This window comes from Furipterus horrens, unplaced genomic scaffold (assembly GCF_987537825.1).
Source record: "Furipterus horrens unplaced genomic scaffold, mFurHor1.1.pri manual_scaffold_7, whole genome shotgun sequence".
NCBI lineage: Eukaryota > Metazoa > Chordata > Mammalia > Chiroptera > Furipteridae > Furipterus > Furipterus horrens.
The window spans coordinates 9830713-9851988 of NW_028327177.1; the positions used below are offsets into that span (position 1 = coordinate 9830713).

The following is a 21276-nucleotide window of genomic DNA, read 5'->3' on the forward strand; positions in this document are numbered from 1 at the left end:
TTGTAGTTATTTATTTTAAAGTTACAGTACTTAAAAACTTCTTGATAATAAACAGCTTGGATGTTTCAAGTCCTGCTTCTAAGCATGAGCTAAGGGTGAACTTGCCTCAGGCTGTCAGGATGAATTAGGGTGACTTGGAGCCCCCAGATGTCTTGCTCCACAATTCCAGTGTCATTAGAAGGCATCCTGGTCAAAACTCATCAATCTTCCTTCTCCGGTATTTCACCATGGAGTCCATCCTGCGAGCAGAGCCCCAAATTTTCTTCAGCACTTCACACTTCCTCTCATTGACCCACGACAATTCTCTCTTCATGTTACAGCACATAAGAGCTTTGGATTCCCCAAGCACAATTGGATTGCATGAGGCACGCTGCTTAGTGAGAACTACGACTTCTTGGGTGAAGGTCCCTGATTAGAACACCTGCGAGACCAGGCATTGCCAGCTTACAGCCACAGAGCATCGTTTCATTTGCAGGTGCTCCTCCTGTAATCCTGGGGAACACGATGGTGGAACAACCATCTGGACTCTGTCCAAAGGCGGTGTAGGGTTTTTGAGACCAAACATTTTCATTGGTCCAAACCACATCACAAAGAGGCGATACGTGGAACATTCCCAGTCCAATGGCTGGGTAATTTACTGCTGCAATAATAGCTTCTTAAACTTAATGAAAGTATTCACGAAGTTTCTGGTAGCTTCTGCCATCTTCATGCTTTCTCCTTTTTTCAGCCAGTGTTTTATTTCAGCACGGCCCCTGTGCAGCCTGAGCTTCCTTCTCCGGCTCCCAGCATGGGGATCTCAGGACCAACAAGCCTTTTACTCTCACTGCCCCACCTGTGTGGGCCAGGCCAGGCCGGGGTGGCATGGTGGCTGTGCATTAGTGATTTTTAAATGGCAATATTTTGCAATCCATATATAATACCTTTGTAGGTCGTGCCCTGGCTGGTTTAGCTCAGTGGATTGAGCGTCGGCCTGCGAGCTAAGTGTCGCTGGTTCGATCTTCCAGTCAGGGTACATCAGAGAAGGAAAACTCTGACTCCAAAAAACCTCCGCTGCCTTGCGGCATACCTCTTCAGGGGAAAGGCTAAGGGAGTAAACCCCGACAGAAAATCCGGAGCCGGAGTCCCTAAGGCGGTTTGACGTTGTAGTCAACACCGGCAACTCCTGCGGCGCACCTGAACCCAAGCTGTATCGACTCCGTCTTTCCCTTGGACCCTTCAGCTGCGAAGAGAGGGGGGGTCTGCTGCATGGGCAACAGCAGACCCTCCATATTACCCTGCCCAGGCTCTGTAGCTTCAGCGTCATCGCAAGATGTCGATTCAACACGGGAGGAGACAGATACCATGTCACTCCCGAGTCGGACTGCACAGCCATTCTTGGCGGTGCAGATAGACTCTGAAGAAGCTACACCATCGTCTCTCGAGACGGACGGCTGCCGACGACGACCTTTGTAGGCCAACTATGGTTCATGGGTCACCATTTTGTAACTTCTGGCCTGAGGGAAATTCCAGAGGGCGGTCTCCCAGGTGCTATGATTTGAGTAGCATTGATAAAGTGGCCTCATTTCCCTAAATAAGATATCTCACTGAGTGTGGCCTGAGCTTCCACTATTATTGATTTATCCTCAAGTTAAAATTGAGTTCTCCACATTCATTAAAAAAAATATGGCGGAGAAATACAACCTGCTAATACCCATCATGATACTATGAAAAAAGCAATCAGATACTTCAAACCCTCTTGCTAGAAGGAGATATAGCTCGTTTTAAAAACTGCCTGAATGGGTTGGACTGAGGGGCCCAGCAGAACCACATTCTGCCTCGGGCTATGATGCTTCTGATGCCCTTTGGCAGACACCTCTCCTGCACCATCTAGTCTTCAGGCTTCCTCCTTTAGTCCACCTGACTCCACTACTTTTTTGTGAAAGATGATTTTATTGAGGTTTTTTTAGTTTTAAGTGACAAAAAGAACTCAAAGCGGCCTAAGCAGGAAATAGAGATGATGTATTGGTTCCAGAAACCAGAAACTGATCTCTGGGGAATGTGGGTCCGATATGGCTGAACCCAGAACTCCCAACGCCATCTCTCCAACTCCCAATCCCAAGTTCCTCTGGGTTGGCTTCATTATTTGGCAGAGTCTCCCAATGAGATGGCCAAGGGGAGCCAGCAACAGCTCCACTGTAACTTGTACCCACTTAGCAACCCTGCAGAAAGAGGATCCCTCTTTCCCAGTGCCCCCCAACCAAATGATCAAAGCAGATATTCTGGACTTGGGTCATGTGTTCATTCCTAAACCAATCCCCATGGTGGGGGTGGGGGGAGGCATACTCTGACTGGCTAAACCTGGGTTACAGGTCACCACCCCAGAAGCCAGGGCGTAGGGCCAACCCCTTCTAAAAGTTCTTGGACTTAGAATCTGATGGGTCTGTGGTGTGTGTGTGTGTGTGTGTGTGTGTGTGGGTGGGTGGGGTGCTTAAAGTTAAACAATGTGAGGAACTGTTTCCATAGAAAGTGGAAACAGATATTGGGCAGGTAAAACAATACCACAGATTTCCAGGGAGACCCTGGACTGTTACCTGGTTGCCTTGGATCAGACTAATAAGGAAGAGCAAACCCAGTGGCAAATGAAGCAACCTGAACGCTTTCTTCCCCATTAGCTGGTCCCATTAGCTTCATCCCTGCTCTCTGAGTTCTGGGCTCTGCCATTGGGTTCCCGCGGGGCCATCAGACTCAGGCTGTGCTGCTGCACCTGATCGCACAGGGATGAAGTTCTTCCTGCCTTCCACTGGCTGTGCTCCCTCGTTTTATGCAAAGTGCTCCCGTGGTTTCCATCCATACTGTGACAGGGCAGCCAGCCCCAGGCGAGCATGCCGAGAAAACAGGTTAGAAACGCAGCCTCAACCTAATCTTCTCTCTCAGACACAACTCCGTACTTACTTCAAAGACTTCTGTGGCTGCTCCTGGCTGCAGCTTGAGGACTACACTTTTAATCATGGCATTTCTAAGACCTGTGATTTTGTCTCTTGGCATGACTCTTTCTGCGTTATACCAGTCTGATGCCACTAACATGTCTTCTGTTCCTTCTACAACCTTGAACTTTTTTCCTCCCTTTGCAGATTCTGTTCCATTCCTAGCATGTCTTTCCTTCCTTGCTGCCTACTGTTGGAATTCTATAATACTTATCATAGAGGACCTTTGGGTTCTTTTCGTTGTCCAGTACCCAACATCATTTTCTTTGTATTAGAATGCTGATCTCCTAAGGGAATTCACCATGTCTATGTTCTTGATGGTGTGAAAACTAATAAAGGAAACCTCAATTAAAATTGGAGTCACGAGGGCTTGTAGGGGGAATTCTCACACCCTACTATGCATCATCAATTACCCCAAACAGGAAGAGAGGTACCTTGCATCTTCAACAGGAAGATGTTTTCTACTTTCCCACCACAGCAGGAGAATGAAAGATTTTCTCTTCACCTGGCAACAGCTCAGCCAATGAGAGACCGTCACAACTCAGCCAATGAAAGGCCCGCTCACTTCCAACTTCCAGTTTCCTCCAATAGACTGTTTGTATCAACCCATCCTAACTTCTCCTTTCCGTCTATAAAAAAAGTTCTCCTTTTTCTCCAAACTTGTCTATGGTCTTCTCATAACTTGCATGTCCTGAACTGCAATTCTTTGCTATTCTTAAATAAATTAAATTTTTGTTGGTACCCTAACTATCATTTTATTTTTAAGGGAAAGAAATGACCAACTTCTGCTAAAGAAGCCAAAGGTACTAGATCTTTGTACTCTTCGGCCTCACTTGGCCAGTGACTGATCACGTGGCTTTCTTTGCTCAGCCTGACACCAAGTGAGTACTCTGGAAGTGACTGGTAAACCCAAGTGTAGGATGAACAGGTAGAGAAAGATGCAGGAAGGTATTCCAGCCATGAGGTCACTGCTCCAGGTTTGGAGGTATGCATGGCAAATGGGGACACAGTCCACGACCCAGGGGGCTGGAGCAGCATGTGCGTAGAGGGCCGGATAGGTGGCAGCGATGGGCTAAGGTGGGATTGCGGAAGCTGCCAAGGTTGGAAATGAGCTAAACCTCAGAGGGAGGACATGTCTGCAACATAGTGACTTTTCCAAGCAGTAACCCCAATTTGGAGCCACAACTGATTGCAGATGCACAATGAATCTGGCTTCCTGGGTTAGGGCATGGATAGAAATAGCCTATAAGAGAGAACCTTGGGTGTTCTAAAAGTAAAAACCCAGAGAAAATTATGTTGACATGAATTTTTTGAATACACTCATATATATATATATATATATATAGACCCTGGCTGGTTTGGCTCAATGGATTGAGCGTTGGCCTGCGAGCTAAGTGTCGCTGGTTCGATCTTCCAGTCAGGGCACATCAGAGAAGGAAAACTCTGACTCCAAAAAACCTCCGCTGCCTTGCGGCATACCTCTTCAGGGGAAAGGCTAAGGGAGTAAACCCCGACAGAAAATCTGGAGCCGGAGTCCCTAAGGCGGTTTGACGTTGTAGTCAACACCGGCAACTCCTGCGGCGCACCTGAAGCCAAGCTGTATTGACTCCGTCTTTCCCTTGGACCCTTCAGCTGCGAAGAGAGGGGGGGTCTGCTGCATGGGCAACAGCAGACCTTCCATATCACCCTGCCCAGGCTCTGTAGCTTCAGCTTCACTGGAGAGGACACTCCAGCGTCATCGCAAGATGTCGATTCAACACGGGAGGAGACAGATACCGTGTCACTCCCGAGTTGGACTGCACAGCCATTCTCGGCGGTGCAGATAGACTCTTAAGAAGCTACACCATCGTCTCTCGAGACGGACGGCTGCCGACGACGATATATATATAGCAGTCTGGAAGGCTATATGACAATAGATTAGCAAAAGATATATATGTTAACAGTTATATATGCTACATAGCTTAACTCCGAATTTCTGTGGGTGGTAGGACTGTAGTAATTTATATTTTCTCCTATTTTTTGGCTATGTTATCTAGTGTTTTTACAATGTATGTAGATTACTTATTCAGTTTTTTTTAAAGAAGGTTCCCCAAATGAGAAAAAACAGCTCTTTCTTGTCACACCCATGATCAGAGCATTAAATTCTATAGACCCCTCTTGTCATCTCTCAGGGTGTCTGGGGCTAGGTGAACCTGCTCTGTGGGTTTCTGGTTCCTGGGTGTGCCAAATCTCACAACTCTGAACCAGTTAGAGTCACAGAATTGCCATTTACAAGTTTAAACAGTCTTATGGCTGTTGACAATTTCAAAATTAATCAACTGTGCCATCTTGGGAGAGAGGCAGGCAGAGGTAATACCCATCTACAGAGATTTCAAAAGGGATTAATCAGGGCTCTGGGAATTGCATGTGGAGGTGGGAGGGACTTTGGGTATATTTACATGACATCCCACAGGCACATAGCACCCTCTTCATTGCTCAATGCTTTACATCATGAGTTTTCTAGCAGAGAAAGGTAGATTTGTCCATACTTTGAGGGTGGAGAAACTGTGGATCCAGAAATCTTAAGTGACTCATGTGGGGTACCAAGCAAGAAGTGAGCTGTGATTTAGGGTTCTTGTCTCTGTGCCCTGTACATGTGCCAATCTTGTTCTATGAGGGCTGCTTCAGACATGTGCAGCAGGCTGCCTCAGACAGAACCGACCACCCTCCCTCCTCTTCTATGAGTATATTTTAAAAATTCATGTCAACATAATTTTCTCTGGGTTTTTACTTTTAGAACTCCCATGGTTCTCTCCTATAGGTAGGTTATTTTTATCCATGCCCTAACCCGGGAAGCAGGATTCACTGTGCATCTGCAATCATTGCTGGCTCCAAATTGGGGTTGCTGCTTGGAAAAGTAGCTGGAAAGCATGGGGTCCGAACCAAGATAGTAGGAAGTATGATGGGTTTAAGATACACTGGGAGAGGTGCTTGAAGGGCTTGAAGATGTGATGGGTGAAGGAGAGGGAAGGATCAGGTGTACACATGTTCCATTTTGATAGGTAGTCAAGTTCGCCTATGATGAACTTAAGGCTCAAGGCAGTTCACAACTCTTGCAGAAAGAGTTGGGTGCTGAAAATAAAAAGCAAAGTAACACGTGGTCTTTGTCCCCAAGTTGCTTCCTAAATGTTAGGAAGTAAAATAAGTCTGTGAGAAATGGATAGGGAGAGGTCAATGAAGTCAAATGTAGTAAGATTGGGAGGAAAGGATATTCTTATTTGCTTGGCTGATGAGGCCAGACATCATAAAAAAATGACAGCTGAGATGATTTTAAAGAACGGAAAGGATCTGTACAAGTGAAGATTTGGTGGGGGACGCACATCTCAGACAAAGGAAATAGCATGAGCAGCGATATGGTAATGGGGAAACACGCGGTGTATTTGGAGAACATGGAGTGACTCACTTGGATATTAAGAAGTTGTGAAAGATAAACCTACAGGACAAGGATACAGAAAGGGGTGAAAGTTGTTAGCTTTTTCTTTTGTAATCTTCCACATGTGACTAAGCTATTAGTGGAAAGAGGATTTTAAGTGAGGAGACTGTCTGGGGGAAAGAGAGGTTTTGTTTAGAGCACATTGCGTCTGAGGTAACTGTAGGACATGCCAGTGGAAGACATACCCAGTGGGCAGTGATCAGTTACCATTTGTACTTCTTATGAGAGATGAGGGCTGAGATATTATATGGGCATGTGATATGTGCATATGCCTGCATTCGTTTATACTCTGACTCATTCAAAAATGGTTTGAATGGCATGTGCAAATATGCACATCAGAGTTTTTAAAAGGAAAACACAAGGATATGAAATAAAATTAAATTTAAGCCACAAGGTTAACATGTAATCTTCATGCCATAAAGTCCTGTCAAATTGCTAGAGGTAGACAGCAGATTAGGCTTTGAACTTCCTAGCAGCCCAAGCAAAGAGGGGAAGCAATTATTAGTTTTTAGATTTCTAATGGATGATAAATACATATTTTTAAATCTCTGGGACAGAGAGGGAGTTGAAGACTCTGACTTGTATAAGACAGCTCTGAAAGAGACACCGGATAGCCTCCTCACTTAGTGCCCCTGTAGTTCAAGAGCACGTTCATCTTGAAGTTAGATATGGACCTGTGATTTGCTCTGTGCAATGAAGTGTAAGCACAAAGGGTGTGTCTTATTTCCAAGTGCAAGCTTCAAAAGCCAATAGGAACTCTGCATTCACTCCTTCCCATGCCACAGAGACCAAGACTTCCAAGGAGAAGAGAATATAGAGAAAAGGGGAAGAAAAGAGGAAAAATGATGGACTGTTTGGCAGCATCTATTGAGACAAGAAGAAAGGCTGGCAAAAAAGAAGGGGGAAAAAACAGTATGCCTACAAACTAAGATGGAGACTCTTGCATGCCTCAACAAGGGACAGAACCCACCATGTAGGCATGTGGCCTAACCAGAGACCGAACCTACGACCTTTCAGTTTACGGGACAATGCTCCAACCAACTGAGCCACGCCGGCCAGAGCTAAGTTCAGTTCTTACTGACATGGAGGGCTGTGCTCTTGAGTGCTTTGTTACGCTTCCTTCTGAGGGGAAGGGAACTCTGCCGCTTTCAAGCTGTGGGACCTAGGGCACAGTTAACCCACAGTTTTCTCCCCTCTACAATGGGGACAATAATAGTACCACCTAACAAACAAAGTACCCCCTCGTGCAATATTGTGAGAAGGGGGTTGATCGTATATTGTCCACAATGTACAGAGGTTTACGGTTCTGTGCTTTGAAGACCTGGAATTAGCCAATATGACATAGATATTCATTTTTACCTTTTGAACTCGGCAAAAGGAAATGCGGCTTTGAGCATCCAGTCCCAGAAACGACTCACCTCCAGACTCTGCAGTCCGCAGAAGGTCTGGGACCCGGGTCTCTGGCAACACTCACTTAACCTGCATGAAGAAAATGAAATCGCAGTGCTTGCCAAGATACACCCCTGCAAGCTCCAAAGAACTATCTCTTGGCAGGAAGGGAAAATAACCTTTTATTCCTCAACCCCTTGAATTTCAGTTTGAGCCAAAGCCATGTTTTTATGAAATAAAAGTAGTAATCTGGCAAAAAAAAATTTTTTTTTTAGTCCTGACTGGTGTGGTTCAGTGCATTGAGCACCGGCCCGCAAACAGAATGGTCACTGGTTTGATTCCCAGTCAGGGCACATGCCTGGGTTGCGGGCCAGGTCCCTGACTAGGTGTGTACTAGAGGCAACTGACTGATGTTTCTCTCACACATCGATGTTTCTCCCCCTTTCTTTCACCCTCCCTTCCCCTCTTTCTAAAAAACAAAATCTTTAAAAAATAATTTTTAAAAATTGAGTAACTAGTAAGGAGAAACAGTACCACGTCTCCCACGTTATAGCTAGACACTGCCATTGGGGCCCACACCCATCTCTTTTGTGTAAGGCTGTGGTTTGAAAGTCATCTGAGATCCAGCTGGGTCTGTCACGCTGTCTGGCTTTTCTCAGTGGCTGCCAGCGCACTCCATTCACCGTCATTCTACTTAGGTCCCCGTGTAAGCAGGCTTTGGGAGCTGGTACATTTTTTGTGCGCATTTGAATGAACATTTTGTGTTAGATCAGCCCCAGAATGGAAGATGTGGAAAAGATCATTTAAACCTATATTTTCAGGGTTAGCCAAAGTGTCCGTCTCGTGGGCCCTTGAACCCTTCTAATGACCCAGAGCACACTCCCTGTCAAGGAAGAGCATTGTTTCCAGCAGTACCTCCTCTTAAGCCACGTGTAATCCCACCTGCAAGCTTTGCCATTGGAGTGCCTAGTTCAGCCCTCAGGGTTAAAAGTCCAGGCTCTGGAGATAGAACTGAATTTAAATCCTGCTTAGAGGACAGATGGGTGATGTCGTGTCTGTCACTGGACCCCCTGAGTGCTACTCTCCTCATCTGTAAGATGGGCCAGACAATAACTTCCATTTCAAAGGGCTGATGTGAGGTCTAGACGAAATAATGAACATAAAGTTATTATCAGAGTGCCTGACACAGGGTCAGCGCTTCGTAAGTAATAGTTGGACAGACATTAGAACATTTGAGTGCAACGGTGCTTTTGCTTGGAACTCTCCTAACTTTCACTTAAGATGCATTTTAGGTCCTGGCTCGAGCACCACCTGCCCAGAGAAGCAAGCCCCAACCCAGACCAAGGTGTTGCCCAATTTCACAGGCTTACAGCACTGTCTAGCTTTCGTGACAGCAGCAACACAGCTGTGATTTCGCCTGCGCCAGTGTGGTTATGATTAACTTATGTCTGTCCCACGTTATCTCCCGCAGCCCCGTGCCAGTCAGACTGCCAGCTCTGTGAGGACAAGGGTCTTTATTTTTATTCACCGTTCATTGTCTCCCGTACCTCAGTTTCTAAGTAGGCACCAGTAAGTGTTTGAACAAATAAAAAACAAATGAACAAGTAAATAATATGCAATATTAAACATACTCTAGTGACACAGAGGTATTATAGTAGGAAAAAAACAAAAAACAATCAAAACTTTTAGACTTCAAGAAACCAATCAGTGGCTACTAAGGGTTTGGAATGAGACCTGGATGGAATAAATAGCTTCGTCCTGACCTGGGAGAGACGGTTCATGGCAGAGGGTAGAGTAGAAAGAGGCCTGCAGCTCACTAGGGTAGGCCCTTTCACAAAAGATTGTTAATGTCTATGTAGCGCTTACATTGTGCCATGTGCTATGCTGAGGGCTATACACATAGTAATTCATTTAATATCTATAATCCAATGCGGTGGGACCTATGCAGAGGGGTTAAATAATCTACCCGAAGTTAGTGTGATGGGATCATGCTCACTCTGAAGTCTCTTTGCTAGTGCTTGGACCTTCTTCTCCATGACCTTTTGGGTTCTGGGCCTTTCCCTCCCTTAGCTCATGCCCTAGCTCTTAGACGTAGCATGATTCTGACCATTAGCAACCAGACTTCACCTCCTACTTTCCAGACCTTCAGTGTGGTTTGATTCCCAATGTTCATGAGAGGATTCGTGCGCAGAAGACCCTGGGATATTTTTATATTATTGCTACTCACATCTTGATGGGGAATACCCCAAATAGCTTCCTTTTACTCAAAGACCCTTTTCTAGCTTGAACAGGGTTGTTTCTGTCCCTCACTTGTTATTCCTTGTAGAGGCTTGTGGGATTAGAGGGTGTCTTCAAAGTCATTTAAGGTAATCCTCCCTTGAATTCCATAGCCTCCAGAATAGTCTCCCAGAAAGAGGTTTTCCAGCCTGTATTCATATAGTGCCAGTAATGGATAACTCATCAACCCCAAGGTACTACATTCCTTTATGGCCTGTTGGAAACATCTTTCTTTACCAAAGTTGAAACTTAGCTCCCTGTAATTTCTGCACATGGGTAGTGTGTGTCATGCAATAGAGGAGCTGTCTGTCTCAGCAGGAATTAATATTTTATCACTAATGTTACTTAGAATTCCTACTGTGCAATTCTAACAAAAGCATATTAACTTTTCACGTGTTTTTCATCATTTTAAACTTCTCCACAACAACGCACCTCTCACTGCCTGAGCCGGAAGGAATCACCCCCACTAAGGCCCCCTGGTCCTAATCCCACTTCCTGGGGCCACACAATAAGTCTGTGCCCCATTCCTCAAGGCAGCCTGGATGGCCCCCTAAATTTTCCTTTTACCTAGTTTGTCCTGGTATGTGGTAATCTGGGTTCCATTTCTTGGGAGCTGGGTGAACTCAGCAAGTCGCTTAACCCTTCTGGGCCTCCGTTTCCTCATTTAAAAAAGTAGGCGAAGCTCAGTTCAGACATGTGCCAGTAGAAAAGTGGCACACGCTGGTGCTGGTTCTTGTGTTGACCATCTGGGGCTCCAACAGGAAGTGACCTTTTGCTCCAGGGACAAGGGTAGGAGCCCAACCTAGAGCCAGAGGATAAAAATAGCAGGGGCTGACCAGGAAACTACAAACCCAAGAATCAGGGTGGCAAACAAAGGCGGGTCCTACCCAGGAGGACTTTATATCACTGAGCATACCAGCAAACGTGCGCTGAGCACTTTGCATGCACCAATTCTCTAACACCTCGCAACAGCTCCAAGGGGCAGGGCAATTGTTATCCCCATTAGGCAGGTGAGGAAACCGAGGCACAGAAAGACTAAGCACTTTGCCAAGGTTTCACACCAGGAATTTGAAGCCAGACTGTCTGGCTCCATAACTCTTGAACAGTGTTCTATAATGCTTCCTGGAAGCAAGGCCAAGGTGAGGGAGCCACTGGGACAGTAGGTAGGATGGAGACCGAGGTCCTGAGATTTTACCCGACTGGGTTTTGGGAGGCTAAGAGCCAGTGGGGCTGGGTTTCTGGAAGGGGAAGGAAGAAACACCCCACAGTGGGAACGAAAACACTAAGAGCAGATGCAGAGGCAATGGAGCTCAGCTTCACGGGTCAGAATTGCCTTGATGAAATCCCCCCAGAAGCGCACCTGCCAGGATTAGACATTATAAATAATTCTTAACATGTGCTGGCCCCTATACTAAACACTTTGTTCATATTATCTCATTTACCCTGCATGACAGCCCTGTGAAAGGGTGTCTTATAGATAAGAGTGTCTCCACTTAGCAGTCAAGAGAACTGCCAGTAGGTTAAATAATTTTCCCTTGGGTCACAAAGGTCGAAGCTGAGCTGGACATGAACACAGTTTGGTCTGATGCTACCTGCCCCACATTCATCTGACTCCCTTATACTATTTCTGAGCACTGTCCCAGCTTCTATATTCTTGCTGCCAGCAGCCTGCTCCCAAAGCTCTCATTGAAGGCCTGGGCTGCTGGGGCTGCTTTGTCCCCAGCGAGGAGGAAGTGCGTGGGAGCTGATGTCCCCAGGCAGCCCTTAGCCAATGTCTAAGTGTGGCAGTGTGAGGGTCCTTCTTCTCCAGATGGGACAACCTTTATGGCATAACTTACACTCCAAAGCTCCCCTGAGGGACCAGGCTGAAGCCAGGACTTTAGCGGGAAATCCCTCCGTCCCTCCAAAGGATGCAAGCCCTTTGGGTTCAAGGTCAACCTCTCCCTAGTTTAGCTTCTTCCCCCTCCCTGTCCCACTTTTCCCATGACCATCCTGTTCTCTCCTGGGAGTACTTCCTTAATGATTCACCTGCCTTTGAACCTTCTTCTCGAGGTCTGCTTTGGGGAACCCCTGCACAGGAATTCTTTGGCTTCTGAACCACCATCAAGGCACCATGGTTTTGCTCATCGCCCTTACCTTTTAGGAGCTGCTCGCACTCCGCTAGGGAGCAAAGACTAACTTTCCTTCCCCGCCCCTCTCCCACTGCCTGTGTGCTCCACGGGCCTTTCCTTCCAGCCAGAGCCCCGTGACTGAGGCTTGTGCCCACCTTCAAGCAGGGTTTGAGCTGCGCAGGCTCTGGCTGGATTTTGCAGTTCCCAGGCTTGAACAAGCCCAGACACAGCCCACCTCCCAGGGCGTGGGACAATGGGCTGTAAAGTCAGAGGCGGGTTTCCAGGACCCTGTTCAGACTTGTGGGTGGTGAAGAGTCAGATGCATGAGGGATCAGCCCTGGTGTGTCTGGGGCAAGCGAACCAGACAGATCACTCCCCAGGGACAGAAGCCAAACTGATAAATAAAGGCCCAGCACGAAAGAATAGGACTGAGAAGTTTCCCGAAGAATGTGTCACATAGAGTTAAGCATAGCCACCCAAGGTTGCGTTGAATTTCTCCCAACATTTGTCTGCAGCTCAAAGGAGAAAGATGTTAGGAAACCCAGTGGTCCCTTTAAGATAGCTGATTTAATGGCTCTCCTATCTTGGTCCACATGGAATCAAAATTCAAGACTTATGTTAACAGACCGCTGTTTGCAACTGCCAAGTTTAATGTCCTAATTGGTTTACTTTTGACTCAAAAGGGAAGGGTAGGGTAAGGGCAACTCAACATGGGAAGAGTGGTAAGGATCCATGTGTGGGAACTTCACTTTCCTCTTCTATAAAATGAGTCTCTCTCTCTCTTTCTCTCTCTCTGCTCTACCTCAAAAACTTCATGTTTTCATCTGTCTTTTCCCTTACCACTCCTTACTCTTTCTCCAATCCTCCCCACCCCCACCCCGAGGGAATGAAGACTTGCGGAGGGTGGTTACTGTCCAAGGTCAATCAAGTCCCTGATTTTGCCTGGTTATGTCCTGTTTACCTTTTAAGGCTTAACTCAGCCACATCTTGCCTGAAAATCTTTTCTGGTCTTTTCCCCATTGCTCAGTTGGGCTCCAGCATCATGCTGTATATAGCTCTATAATTACATGTTCGCTTTGTGTTGGTCTCTGTGACTAGTCTGGACCTTATATACACCATTGTGGTGTCGTTTTTTCTCTAAAATACCAGCATGGCATCTGGGACATAATGGGAGCTCAGTAAAGGTCGAATAAATATCCACCTTAAAGGTATGTTTGAAGATCAGATGAGATAATGGATGTGAAAACGAACTGTAAATTACTATTGCATTTATTATTTCCCATGGATACATTTATGAATTTTATACCAACTGACATGTGTATCATTGTATTATTTTGTTTTGTATTAAATATTACATATGTAACATATTTGTTAGTAATATTATGATAATAGTAATAGATGCCAAAGCCTAGGCAAAGAGATTTGGGTAAAGTCAAATTTTGAGAAAGCAATCAGAAATATATATGTATATGTACAACTATGTACTCATCTCTACCTTCATACCATCAATGACAAGAAATTAGTATAACTCCTAGGCTGAAAAATGATAGTTGAGCTCTAAATGATTTTCCAGGAAGGCAGAGAGATGCTCGCCAGGGATTTGACTATCACCACCCCAGCCTTTTATGTGTTTAAGACTTTCTGGTTTTTAGAAGATTTTTATACCCTTGGCTCCTATATTTGCCATGTAAATTAATCTAAGGAATCAGACAGTGGAAAGAAAAAGAAAAAAAAAGTGTACTAGGCCTTTCCTTTTATGTTTATGTTCTTTTCCCAGGAAAGAGGGAGTGCCAACAGGCTGAGCGTGTGCCCTCCTTTCTGGGAGTGAGGAGGCCGTGGGCGTGGGAGCAGCTGCTGACAGTAGCGGAGGCCACACCCGTGTTCAAAGCAGCCAGGCTCCTCCTGTCACGTTCTATCTGGTAAGTCAGCGTCCCCTTCCTTATCACAATCAGGCGCGGCCAGATCCAGTGCAGGATGACACTCCGCATGTCCCTCTCCTCGGCTGGGACAGACCTGCTCTCCTTCAGTCCTATCTGGTTGCTCTTACTGTGCCCGGCACTGCCTGGAACAGACCCTTCCTCCCTTCCACCCGCTGTCGCTTCCTCCCTGATTTTCTGCTTTTCCTTCTTCTTTCCTTAATAAAATTTTACTCTAGTTAATTTTTAAAACATTAATACATTCTTGATGTTACAAAAGTTATTATAAAAAGATAAAGTAAAAATTCCTCCTCCCTTCATGAGCTCCCAGAGACTCAATGCCTGCTGTATTTCCCTTCAGGGGTTTAAAAAAATGCATATGCAAGCATTTACATGCTAATATGATTATCTACTCCCCACTTCTTTTTGTAAATATGATAAACCTTGTATGGTGATACATAGTGCTCTGTTTCTTAATGTTCTCAACGAATATATGTTGGAGACTTCCATATCAGAACAGGAAAAGCATGCTCTGTCATTTTTCATAGCTATGTAGTTTTCCGAATCATAACTTACTTTAATCAGCGCTAAACTGTTGGACATTTACAACCAGTACTGCAGTGGGTAACCTTGATATACATCACTTCCCAACTGTTATGTGTAATCAGGAATGGGGTTGCTGGGTCAGGAGGCAGATAAACTTGTTGTTTCAATAGCTCTTGCGAAATTGCCTGTCATGGGAGTTATACCAATTTACATCCTCTGCAACAACATATGAGAAGGAGCAGAGTTCTAAAACTGTAAAATAGAAATAATTCTACCACCCTGTTTATTAAGCCCTCACTCTATGCCAGGCACATTACCTTTATTAACTAATTTAATCCCCACCACAACTTTCTGGGGAAGATTACTGTTGGTGTGGCTATCAGAGGAGTCCCCCAGAGTCACAGCTGAATGACCTTTGGTGTCACTATAGCCCTTCTCACTGCTCTTGGTCTGCCCCTTAGAAGCCAAGTCGAGCGTTTCTTCTGGTCATCACAAGAAGAATACTCACAGCCTGCATTGGTTGAGCACTGAGTTATGCCAGGCACGTCTCTTCACCTAACCCTCACGGCAGCTCTGTTATTGTCTCAGGAATGAGCGCCCGGCTCAAGGTTACAACAGCATGTAGGCCGCTGTCCCCGGGCTGGGACCCAGACAGCCTAACTACTCAACCCAAACCTCTCACAACTCTAGGATAAAAAGAGATGATGGCTGCGGTTAGGGTAGCACACCAGTGCTGGTGCTGCTGGACAATGTGCCCACGGAAAAACGGTGGAAGTGACGAATGTTATGTGCTGTATACTCATCACAATGTTTTTTAAAAGGGAAAATGATGATGCCTGTTTTGAAGAGTTGTGAGAGTCGAGGTCATGTTGTACGAAATAATAAAACAATGGGACACAGGACTTGAGCAGCAAAGCGAGGCATTTGTTTATTCACGGGTCTGCAGATCCGGGCACCGCCAGCCAGGGGCATGCGTGCCCGAAGTAGATGAAATAAACTGGTTTAATTTTTAATTTTTAAAAATTATTTATTTGTTTGTTTGTTTGTTTATTTTGAGAGAGAGGGGAAAGGAGAAAGAGAAGGAGAGAAACATCACTGTGTGGTTGCTTCTCACTCGTGCCCCCAACTGGGGACCTGACGTGCAACCTAGTCATGTGCCCTGACTGGGAATCGGACCAGTGACACTTGGCTCACTTGGCTCGCAGGCCAAGTAAACTGGTTTTATACTAACGCGATTAGCTCCCCTTCCCCTCTCCTTCTCCCCTGTTTCTCTATTTCTAGTTAATCTGGTTTCACAATCTAACGCGATTAACTACTTAACTCAGTGTGTAATTAACTGAGGGTAATCTGGTTATAGGTCTATCTCCAACTTATTTGCAAAGTTATCTAGCTACATCTTCGCATTTCTCTGCATTTGGTGATGACAATTTTCCTCCTTTTGGTCCCAGAGATATGTGTGAGGAGCTGCGGAATGTCATTTCCTGACCCCTTTTCCATGATTCATCTGTTAATTATCTCCTACTGGTTTGAGAGTCACTGGCTTCTTTGTCCCTTACAATGTTTATCAAGGGCTCAGCACAGGCCTGGCACTGGGGAGTCCGTCACTGATGGAAGTGTTGCTTATTATTCTTATTATTAGTAACTGCTGGTGTCTGCCGTGAGACTTTAGTCTAATGGACTATCAAGGGGCACAGTCACCTTGTGCGTGTGTGTGTGAAAACAAATTAGCTCTGCCGTGTGAGAATGCTTCATAACCTGTTGAAAAAAAAAGGCAAGAAATGATTGATCAAGGTGTTAATCAGAACATTTCTTAGAGAGCTGAGCTTTTTGTCTGTCTTCTCTTAGCACTTCGTATTTATCTCATCACAAGACTTGTCACCTGGGAGCGCGGTGTGGTGGGGGGTGGGGTGAGGAACTTCTTCAGGCCCTTCTCCTCCCACCCTCTCCCTGACTGGGATCCTCAGGCAGGAATTCCCTCTTCCTTATTTGCTCATTCCAGCACCCAGCCCAGAGCCTGCAGCCAGACAAAGCACTGTCAAATTTTGCTGACCTCAACTGAATTTGGGAGACTTGATAATTTTAGCCAGAAGACCTCCTTCTAAGGACAGTCCTGCTTTATAAAGTGAGGTCCCCTCCTGTGTACAGTTTCACATGGTTAAGTGTGTACTTGAACATCTGCATGCGAACACGGGATCTGCTGAGCAGTGGGAATTGCCCTACGGGAGGGAAGAGAAGTCAAGTTCAGGGTAAGCAGAGGGAAGGCACCACCTGGACTCCCAGGACGAGGTGGCTTCAGGACACCTCGTTGTTTTTGACGGTTTTCATTACTTCACTCCTGTGGTGTAAATGTTTCTTGGGCATATTTGGGGATCTAATTCTGGAGTCCTTGAGCACAAAAGAATGTAATAAAATACCTGCTCGCTGGAAGCACAGACGGCTGCTTAGCAGGCTGCCCCGGCTGTCTGTACACACACACCCTTTGCAGACAGGGAGGGTACGGACTTGCCCAAGGCCCCACTGGAAAGTGTCAGAATCAGGTCAAAGCCACAGTTCCTGACCAGGACTGATCCTTACAACCTTTTGCTGAGTATTCAGGTAAATTGGGGAACAAAGGCAGGTTCTCCGGGGCAGGCAGGCAGTTTTCGTATTAAAATACCATGTGTTTTCACCCAAAAGCCTCTACACCTTTCACAAGATTGGAAAAGCTAACTCCTGGACTGAATTTGTCCTCCAAATACCAGACCAGGAAAATCACTTATTCGTCATTCTTCCTTCTGACTCATAATGATTCCTCAGCATGTCCTACAGAAGGGAGTGTTGGTAAGCCACGGAGAAGAAGAAGAAAATACGATGAGGTAGCACAAGGGGCTTCCTTACTCATCAAATGCCAGGCAACACGCTTCCTCAGACTGTCTCCATGGTGAACAAGGACCTTCTCCCCAAGGAAGGAAAGAAATGGCTGCTACAGCATTCTCCCCCTTACAGTGACCCAGGTGCCAACGGGTTTCATGTTTCTGTAACGTCACACCGTTTCTTCTGGGAGGGTTCGGTGGTGGTGGAGGTGGGGGCTGAAAATTCCCGTGAGATGGACATACGGAGCTAAGGCACAGAGAGGTCGGGCAGCTTGTTCCTGAGCACGTGGCGAACCCATGAATTCAAACTCCATCAGCCTCACCCGAAGCTCAGGCTCCTTCTTGCTTCATGGAGATTTCACAAGGCCAGGAAGCGCAGTCCTGGGGTCAAATGAAGGGGAGGCAGCTTCGAGACACACCCGAGAGCAGTTTCTGGTCAGGCATTCCTGGCAACATGGGACACTCCCCCGCCCCCTGCCCCCAACGCCTTGTCCATGGTGAAAGCTGATAGGCAAGGCCCGATGAATGCCGGGCAGGGCAGTGTCTCCAGCGTGGTTTAGGGGCACTGAGAGGTCTCCCTGCTAAAAATACCTCCCTCCCCTTTTCCTGCTGTGGAAGCTGAAATGCTGAGATGGTCACATGCAAGTTTTACTCCCTTGGTTTGAGGCATTATATTCTTAGTAAACCTGATTTAAAAAATTAAATACTACTATGTGCAGAACAAACTGAGGCATGACTATGCCATGACACCTTACTTGGCATTTATTTATATCCCTGCATAAATCCAAGGAAGAATTTGAGAGTCTCACAAATTTATTTCCCAAAGTAGCCAGCTGAGGCAACTAGATCTTGCTCTAGCAAATCCATGGAGCAGCTGGAGAGAACTTGAACTCTCTGCCTTGGACGTTTCATTTGTCTGCTCAAGATGCTCTAGTAACATCTGACTGTACTTTAAACAGAACTGTCACCCCATGCCATTCAACACCTTGCTCACTGAACAGCCACCCCAAGCTAATGGTCTGAGGTCTTCCCTACTCCCAGACTTCCTACAAGATGCCTCTTCTGCTGATAGACCTTTCCCCTCTCTCCCTGGCTCCTCTTGCCTTTCAGGCCTTGGCTTGAAATGCCACCACTTAGGTGGCGCTCTGACTATGGTAGCTAAGGTAAGTGTTCCCTCTCGTTTTTCAAACACTCTGTTCTTTTCCTTCACAGCCTTTCTTACAATTTGTGTGTGTGTGTGTACAGTTGACCCTCACTATTTGCAGGTTCTGTATTTCTGAGTTTGCCTACTCCCTAAATTTATTTGTAGCTCCCAAATTAATACTTGCAGTGCTTTCAAGGTCATGTGTGGACATGCACAAAGTGGCAAAAAATTTGAATCACTCAATGCACACATTCGCAACTGAGGTTCATGAAGGTGACATTCTGCTTCTTGTTTCGTCTCTCAAGCTCTAGATGTGTCCTTTTCACAGCCACTTTCGTGCCGTGTTTTTCACACTTTTTGGCTTTTGGTTGGTGGTTTTGCTATTTGCAATGGCTCCCAAGCATAGTGCTTTAGTGCTATCTCATGTTCCCAGGCTCAAGAAGGCTAGGAAGTACTCTCTGGAGAAAAGCAAAGGCAGGAATTGTACTGTGTCTGGCTGCAAGTTCAACATTAATGAATCAACAATATATATTAAATAAGGTGTCTTTAAACAGAAGCACACACAAAACAAGATTATGTATGGATTGGTTAAATGACCAGAGCCTTGTAGGAGCCTAACCCCTAGGAGCAATAGTGTAGTCTTCACTCACTCACTGCTTATGGTAACTTTATAAAACGTAACTGCCACAAACACTAAGGAGCAACAGCACTTTTAGCAGTTTCTTAGGGTTGCTATAACAAACACCACAGACTGGGCAGCTTAAAACAACAGAATTTTGTTCTCACAGTTTTGGCGGCTAGAAGTCCAAAGCCGAAGTGTCAGCAGGGCATGCTTCCTGCAGTGGCTCCAGAGGAGAACCCTTCCTTTGCCTCTTCCTAGTTTCTGGTGCTTTGCTGACAATCCTTGGCATTCCCTTGATTCCAGCTGCATCTCTGCCTAAGTCATCAAATAAGATTCTGTCGCGTGCTCTGTCTCTGCCTCTCTTCTCCTCTTCTTGTAAGGACACCAGTCATATCTGATTTAGGGCTCAACCTATTTTAGTATAATTTGATCTTAACTAATTCCATCTGCAAAGACTCTATTTCCAAATAAGATCCCATTCGGAAGTTCTGGGAAGGACATGAATTTTGGAGAGAGGACTCGACTCAACCCAGATACATATTTATTTTACATATTATATATAATTTAAAAATACATTTCATCAGTATCTATATTATAGTACTTATTTAATCAATATCTATATTAAATAATGTGCTTATTTAATCAATATCCATCTCCCCAACTTGATTACAAACTCCATGAGGAAGGACAATGGATTTCTTGTCTTTGTATCTCCAACGCCAAGTCCAGCCTGATACGGGGTAGGAGCTCAGTACATACTTGGGGAGGATGGAGGGACAGATGAACAAGGGAACTTCAGAGCCAGCAATGATCAAACTGTCATGGAGCCCTGAACTCCTGAACAGTGATCATCTGTCAGGTCAGCCTGAGAAAGAGGCCAAATGGGTGGGCGTCCGTCTCAACCTTCCTCCCCATTTCACTTCAACCAGTGTCCCTGCTGGTATCTGTTTCACACTCGGCTTCTATGCAATATTATTTTTATAAGATAACTTTAAATGAGTTTTAAATGTGTGAAAAAGAAAACACTGAGCCTAGCCCCCCATTATATAGATAAAGAAGCCGAGGTCCAGAGATATGAAGGCTTTGCCCTGGGTCCTCAGGTGGTCTCAGCAGAGACAAGACTAGGAGGCTGGTCTCTTAAGCCCTGTTCCAGAAGTTTTGACTGGACGCTCGCTCTCCTGCCAAGACATACAATGGGAGTACTTTGGAATTTATCCTCCCTGGGACCCTGTTTTTCTATCGGGAGTAACTTCTGGGAGAACGAAACGGAGCCTGTGGCATGTGCGCCTTCCCCAGAGCTCTGAAAGGCCCTTTGTGCCAAGTTAACGGACATTCCACAGGCTTGCTCTAGACAACTCCATCTGCCAGCGTGTCACAATCCTTGCCTTCATCTCTGAGTCGAGATGTATTTTGGCCTTTCTGCTTTTAAATGCACCCTTTGCTTTTCTGGAAGCTGAAGCCAAGCAAGGGAGGCCAGGCTCGGGAGCCCCGGGGCAGATGGGGTGGGGTGGGCTGGGAGAAGAGGGGTCTCTCTTGCAGACCTGATTTGAGAAGAAAACTGGGCTGATTATCTCCCAGGCCCAGCTGCAGAAATGCCTTAGCTCGGCAGCAGATTATAAATAGCCCAGAATGCTCTCCCAGCCGCTTGAAAACAAGGATTTTTTTCCCCTGTTAGAAGAACAGCTCTTTATTGCTATCCCAGGCCCCCTCCTCAGTCCTACCCCAAAGAGCTGTGATTTATGTCTTAGCACCATTGCTGAGACTCAAGGATCACACAGTCCCAATAAACAGTGATTAATTAATTGCCAACGTCTATGAAAAAGGACACATTCCTTTGGAAGTCCTCTCTTTCATTTTGGCAGAGATATGCTGGCCCATGAGACCAGAGGGGCAGTTTTGCTGTGAGTTTATTACCTTGGGTTTCATCTGGCTCTTTTTGCCCTTGTATGTGGTGGGGGCTGAGGAGAGTTGGTGGGTCGCTGAT

The 21276-nt window shown here is 45.9% G+C and overlaps 1 long non-coding RNA gene and 1 pseudogene across 1 annotated transcript in view; both read right to left on the minus strand.

Annotated features, from left to right (window-relative positions):
- Positions 1-7852, minus strand: part of LOC150004007 (uncharacterized) — a 29170-nt gene extending 21318 nt beyond the window's left edge. Inside the window, exon 1 of the long non-coding RNA XR_016512264.1 lies at positions 7795-7852. This is a non-coding gene — a long non-coding RNA (uncharacterized LOC150004007). The remainder of the gene's footprint in view (positions 1-7794) is intronic.
- LOC150004008 (chromodomain Y-like protein pseudogene) lies at positions 191-3404 on the minus strand (annotated as a pseudogene).
- Positions 7853-21276: the final 13424 nt, after the last annotated feature.